Raw genomic sequence first — 6,083 nt, 5'->3', positions numbered from 1 at the left:
ACAGTTGGAAAATTGATGCTATAAAAAAAGAGTCCAAAGCCCTCCCAAGATCTCAGAGCAAAGACTAGGAGAGCCCAAAGCTCCAACAGTGGGGAGAGGATGCAGCCAGGGCCATGAAGACAAGAGAAACCTGTTGGTGCCCACACCACTGCTCGTCATTCTCAGAGTTCCCAGAGCCCAACCTACCAGAGCCCCCATCAAGCCAGACTTCTCAGTCTTCTCTACCACCCGGTTCTGCTGCCCCAATACCCTCAGTCTCCCTTAGATTTCTGAGTCTCTTGTGCCCTCTGGTGTCATGTTCCTGATACTGCAGCCCATAGTTAATCTCCCCAGCTTGTCACTTTACAATCTACAACCCAAGGTGGGGGCGGGGCAGGGGCCAGTACGGGAAATTTAAAAATTCTGGGAAGGGCTGGGAATGTCATTGCATTAAGGCAAAGGGCCACGTCAGTTTCTGAGACTCAGAGACATGAGGAGCCCTCCATCTATTGCCAGATTCATCTTTTGTTTATGAGTTGAACACACTATCTTTGAACATCCACTGTGTGCTTATCCAGCCACCAACATGTGCAAAGCTGACCCAAGCTCAGACGATCAGGCACTCCCACCAAGGGCTGTGAGTCTGGAGCTGGTGATGTGAAGAAGGGAGAGCACTCGAGAATTCATTCTTCTGTCAGTGGCAGTGCAGCCAGTGACAGTGGCAGGACCCTCCGAACCAGACTCTTCCATGGCTCCTACTGCCTAATTTCCCTTTGTTCCTGCCTGTTTTTTAAGCCTGGTACTCTGGCCTTTCCATCAATTCTATGAGCAAGTAATTCCCTACCCTCCCAATAAATGTCTCTTCTGTTCGCAGTAGTTGGAGTCTGTTTCTGCTTTTGCAACCAAGAAGATGACAGGTACACTGGACAATTGATCAAGCCTCTCTCAGACTTACTTTCCTCCTTGGTAGAAAGGGATGATAATGAATTTCATATGCAAGGCTGTTTTACTAAATAAGTGTATTAGTTATCTATTGCTGCAAAACAAACTACTACACGTTTAACATCTTAAACAGCACATGTTTACTATTTCATAGTTTCTGTAGATCAGAACTCTGGGCGTGGCTTAGCTGTGTGCCGCTGAGCTGCAATCAAGGTGTCAGCCAGGGCTGCAGTCTCATCTGGGCTTGAGTGAAGAAGACTCTAATTCCAAGTTCAGGTGCTTATTGACAGAACTCAGTTCCTGCAGGTTGTTGGACTGAAGGTCTCAGCTCCTTACCACATGGATCTCTCCAACATGGCAGCTTACTTCATCAAAGCCTGAGGGAGAGAGTCTGCTAGCAAGATGCAAGTCACAGGCTCCAGTAGCCTAATCACAGAAGTGCCATCTCATTACTTATGCTGTGTTCTATGAACTAGAAGCAAGTCATTAGGTCAGCCCATATGCCAGAGGAGTGGATTACCCAAGGGCATGAATACCAGAAGACGGAGATCATTTGGGGTCAGCTTGGAGTTGGCCTGCCATAATGAGATAGCTGTTAGGTATAATTCCAGTCCTTTTTCAGAATCCCACTTCCTTATTTTTTTTTCGGGGGGTGGGGGGGCAGTGGGTCGCACTACACGACTTGTGGGATCTTAGTTCCCCGACCAGGTATTGAACCCAGGCCCACGGCAGTGAAAGTGCAGAGTCCTAACCACTGGACCGCCAGGAAAGTCCCAGAATCCCACTTCCTTCTTGAGGGCTTTTCAAGTCCCTCCTCAACCCAAGCTCTTCAAAATCAACCTTTCTTACAAATGAGGAAGCTTGATATACTGCGTATTACATGGAACAGTTTTAGTTGTTTGGGGAGGATAATGTTATTTTGGTGTTATAAAATAAGAAAATGTTCTTTTTGACAAATACTACTGAAATTTTTAGTGGTAGAATATCATTATGCCCACACTTTTCTTTAAAATAATCTAGAGTAGTAAGGAGGGAGTCATAGGCCATTCTCCCATTTTTTCCCAAAATCCCTGGCTAAGTAGTTACTATGGAAAAAGTTGCCTTTGCTCTTGCCAAAAACGGTCCAGGAAGTCAGCTTTATATTAGGTTGGTCAAAAATCTCATTCGGGTTTTTCCGTAACATCATATGGAAAACTCCGAATGAACTTTTTGGCCAATACAATATACGTGTATAAGAGGTAAGACGGACTAAAAGGAACAATGCTTAATAAATATCAAACTTCCTCATCTCATAAGCCTCCGGGGGCTCCCATTTTCGGGCTGTAAATATATGTACATAGATATATACAAATTCATTCAAATTCTTCTATCAACCCTGAACAGAAGGATGTGGGGTAGAGGTGGTTGTCATTGACTTATAGATATTGTCATCAATAAAAAAAAAAAAAAGGTGTTTATCATACGGCATTTCCCCTTCTGTATTGTGCTTGATCCTTCAGATCAGATCAAGATCAAAAGAAACGATCCCAGAGAAAGCCCAGGACGGAGAACCAACTCCCAGGAATCAGTTATTGCTCTGCTCATTGCCAGCACCGTCATACACATGTGGGGGGCAGACACTCAAGACAGGGATTCTCTTTTAACTTGGTTTTGACCCAGGTGAATCTCAGCCCTTAGTTCCGGACTTGGGCTTAAGGGAAGGGACAGGAGAAAGTCACTTCAGTCACTGCTGGCTTGGCTCAGGCTGGCTCCAAGGCTCCGCAGCAGAGAACAGGAAGCACCTAGTCTCTGCCCAGTCTTGGCCCCAGGAAAAATGATGACCAATCATGGCCCTTCCTTTCTGGGCCTCTTCTCTTTCGTCTCCTCACTCTTCCCTCCAGCTCTCCTCATTCCTCTCCTCCTCTCTAAGGTAACATCCTCCTTGATTAAGAAAAATGCCACGAACGCCACCTTAACCAGGTGACCACCAAAAATGGGACAAACTGACATCACTCGTCCCCCACGGGATGCACTAAGGACACTATGTCACCTGTCGTATTCCTACCAAAAATGTTTAAACTGAATCTGATCCCAAGGAGACAAATTGAGGTATATTTCTAAAACAATTGACCTGTACTATTCAAAAGTATCAATGTTATGCCAGAAAAAAAAAGTGCAGCTGAGAAAATGTTACAGTTTTAAGGAAACTAGAGAGACATAACTAAATGTAATGCATGATGCTTGATTGGATACCAGGGGTTTTGGGTTTTTTTGTTTGCTTGTTTGTTTTTAAAATTTTCTTTCTTTATTTTATTTTTGGCTGCGTTGGGTCTTTGTCGCTGCAAGTGGGCTTTCTCTAGTTGCATTGAGAGGGGGCCACTGTTCGTTGCGGTGCACAGGCTTCCTATCGCGGTGGCTTCTCCTGTTGCAGAGTAGAGGCTCTAGGCACGCTGGCTTCAGTAGTTGTGGCACGCGGGCTCAGTAGTTGTGGCTCGCCGGCTCTAGAGCACAGGCTCAGTAGTCATGGCGCACAGGCTTAGTTGCTCCGCAGCATGTGGGATCTTCCTGGATCAGGGATCAAACCTGTGTTCCCTGCAGTGGCAGGCGGATTCTTAACCACTGTGCCACCAGGGAAGTCTGACTGTTTGTTTTAGTCATGAGGACATTGTTGGGACAATTAGGGAGATTTTCAACAGACTATATATTAGATAATATTGTGACAATGTTAAATTTCCTGCGTGTGACAACGTTGTGCGGTTATGTAGAAATGTCTCTGTTCTTGGTAAATACGTGATGAATTATTTAGGAATGAAGTTGCTGTCTGAAACTAACTCAAATGGTTCAGCAAAAACACATGCTACATAACAAATGTGGGGAAACTGTAACAACCACTGAATCTAGGTGAAAGGTATATACAGTCATATTATTCTTGCAATTTTTTTTAACTGTTTTTGTTTTAATTAATTTTTATTTTTGGCTGTGTTGGGTCTTCGTTTCTGTGCGTGGGCTTTCTCTAGTTGCGGTGAGCGGGGGCCACTCTTCATCGCGGTGCGCAGGCCTCTCACTGTCACGGCCTCTCTTGCTGCGGAGCACAGGCTCCAGACGCGCAGGCTCAGTAGTTGTGGCTCACGGGCCTAGTTGCTCCGTGGCATGTGGGATCTTCCCAGACCAGGGCTTGAACCCGTGTCCCCTGCATTGGCAGGCAGACCCTCAACCACTGCACCACCAGGGAAGCCCTGTTCTTGCAATTTTAAACCTACAGAAAGGTTTAAGATTTTTCAAGATAAACATTTAGGGAAATGCCAATTCAGGAAAATACTCCAAATGAGGAAAGTGGCAATATACCGTGATTCCCCTAAGTTTCACGTTTCCCCCCTGAGGTTAACAGTGATTGTTTACTCAACAGGCATGCTGAGTGCTAGGTGCCAGCAAAACAGGGCACTGAAAAATATTTATTTATTTGATATTTGACATTTTTTCCCCTAAACATCAAATTTGTCATGGAAATGTTCAGAATTTTGTTAAACTTCTTAAATTTTTTTGCAGTTGAATTGTTTCTGGATTGAAGTGTCTTTCACTGCACAGCGATCATCATAATCTTTTTCATGCTTAGGGCATCCTACTGTGTCCTCACCCCCACCAATGCAAACAGGCTGGGAGCTGGGAGGCAGGGAAACCCGGAAGGCATAAGAGGGGATTGCAAAATCATTAAAAAAACACACACAAAAAAAAAACCCCTCTGAAATTGGGTAGCAGTTATCTGGGGAGCAAGATCCACAAAGGGCCCAAGCCTGAGAGTCCAAAGAAAAAGCCAGCTGTAGTGAGAATGGAAACTTTCTACTTCAGTCTCTCCTGGAGTGTTTTACAGTTCATGCATTTTCAATGTTTGTTTTCTTTTTGTTCTTCCCTAATATTAGGTAAAGTGTTTTGTTTGCTTAAAACAAACGTGACACATGAAAAGCTGTTCGAAATCACTAATTATTAGAGAAATGCAAATCAAAACTACAATGAGGTATCACCTCACACCAGTTAGAATGGGCATCATCAGAAAATCTACAAACAACCAACGCTGGAGAGAGTGTGGAGAAAAGGGAGCCCTCCTGCACTGCTGGTGGGAATGTACATTGATACAGCCACTATGGAGAACAGTATGGAGGTTCCTTAAAAAACTAAAACTGGAATTACCATATGACCCAGCAATCCCACTACTGGGCATATACCCAGAGAAAACCATAATTCAAAAAGACACATGCACCCCAATGTTCACTGCAGCACTATTTACAATAGCCAGGTCATGGAAGCAACTTAAATGCCCGTCGACAGATGAATGGATAAGGAAGATGTGGTACATTTATACAATGGAATATTACTCAGCCATAAAAAGGAACAAAATTGGGTCATTTGTAGAGGCGTGGATGGATCTAGAGACTGTCATACAGAATGAAGTAAGTCAGAAAGAGAAAAACAAATATAGTATATTAATGCATATATGTGGAAACTAGAAAAATGGTACAGATGAACAGGTTTGCTGGGCAGAAATAGAGACACAGGTGTAGAGAACAAACGTATGGACACCAAGGGGAGAAAGTGGCGGGGGGAGGGGAGGGGTGGTGGTGGGATGAACTGGGTGATTGGCATTGACATGTATACACTAATATGTATAAAATAGATAACTAATAAGAACCTGCTGTATAAAAAATAAATAAAATAAAATTCAAAAAAAAGTTTTAATTCTGGATGATAGGGATATAGGTATTTATTGTTTTATCCTTTGTGTTTTTCTGTATTTTAAACAGTTCTAGAAATGTAAATAAAAGTAAAATACAAACATCCAAGTAGTGGCGGGGGGAGGGGAGGGGTGGTGGTGGGATGAACTGGGTGATTGGCATTGACATGTATACACTAATATGTATAAAATAGATAACTAATAAGAACCTGCTGTATAAAAAATAAATAAAATAAAATTCAAAAAAAAGTTTTAATTCTGGATGATAGGGATATAGGTATTTATTGTTTTATCCTTTGTGTTTTTCTGTATTTTAAACAGTTCTAGAAATGTAAATAAAAGTAAAACACAAACATCCAAGCAAAAAACAAAAAACAAACGTAAGCCTCTGTCAACCATGTCGAGAAGAACCGGAACAAGGATCCTTGCTGGGGCAGGGCTCTCAGGGGAAATGATA

Source organism: Neophocaena asiaeorientalis, unplaced genomic scaffold (assembly GCF_003031525.2).
Source record: "Neophocaena asiaeorientalis asiaeorientalis breed wild unplaced genomic scaffold, Neophocaena_asiaeorientalis_V1.1 scaffold134, whole genome shotgun sequence".
In the NCBI taxonomy this organism is placed as follows: Eukaryota; Metazoa; Chordata; class Mammalia; order Artiodactyla; family Phocoenidae; genus Neophocaena; species Neophocaena asiaeorientalis.
Note: the sequence above shows the minus strand (reverse complement) of the source record.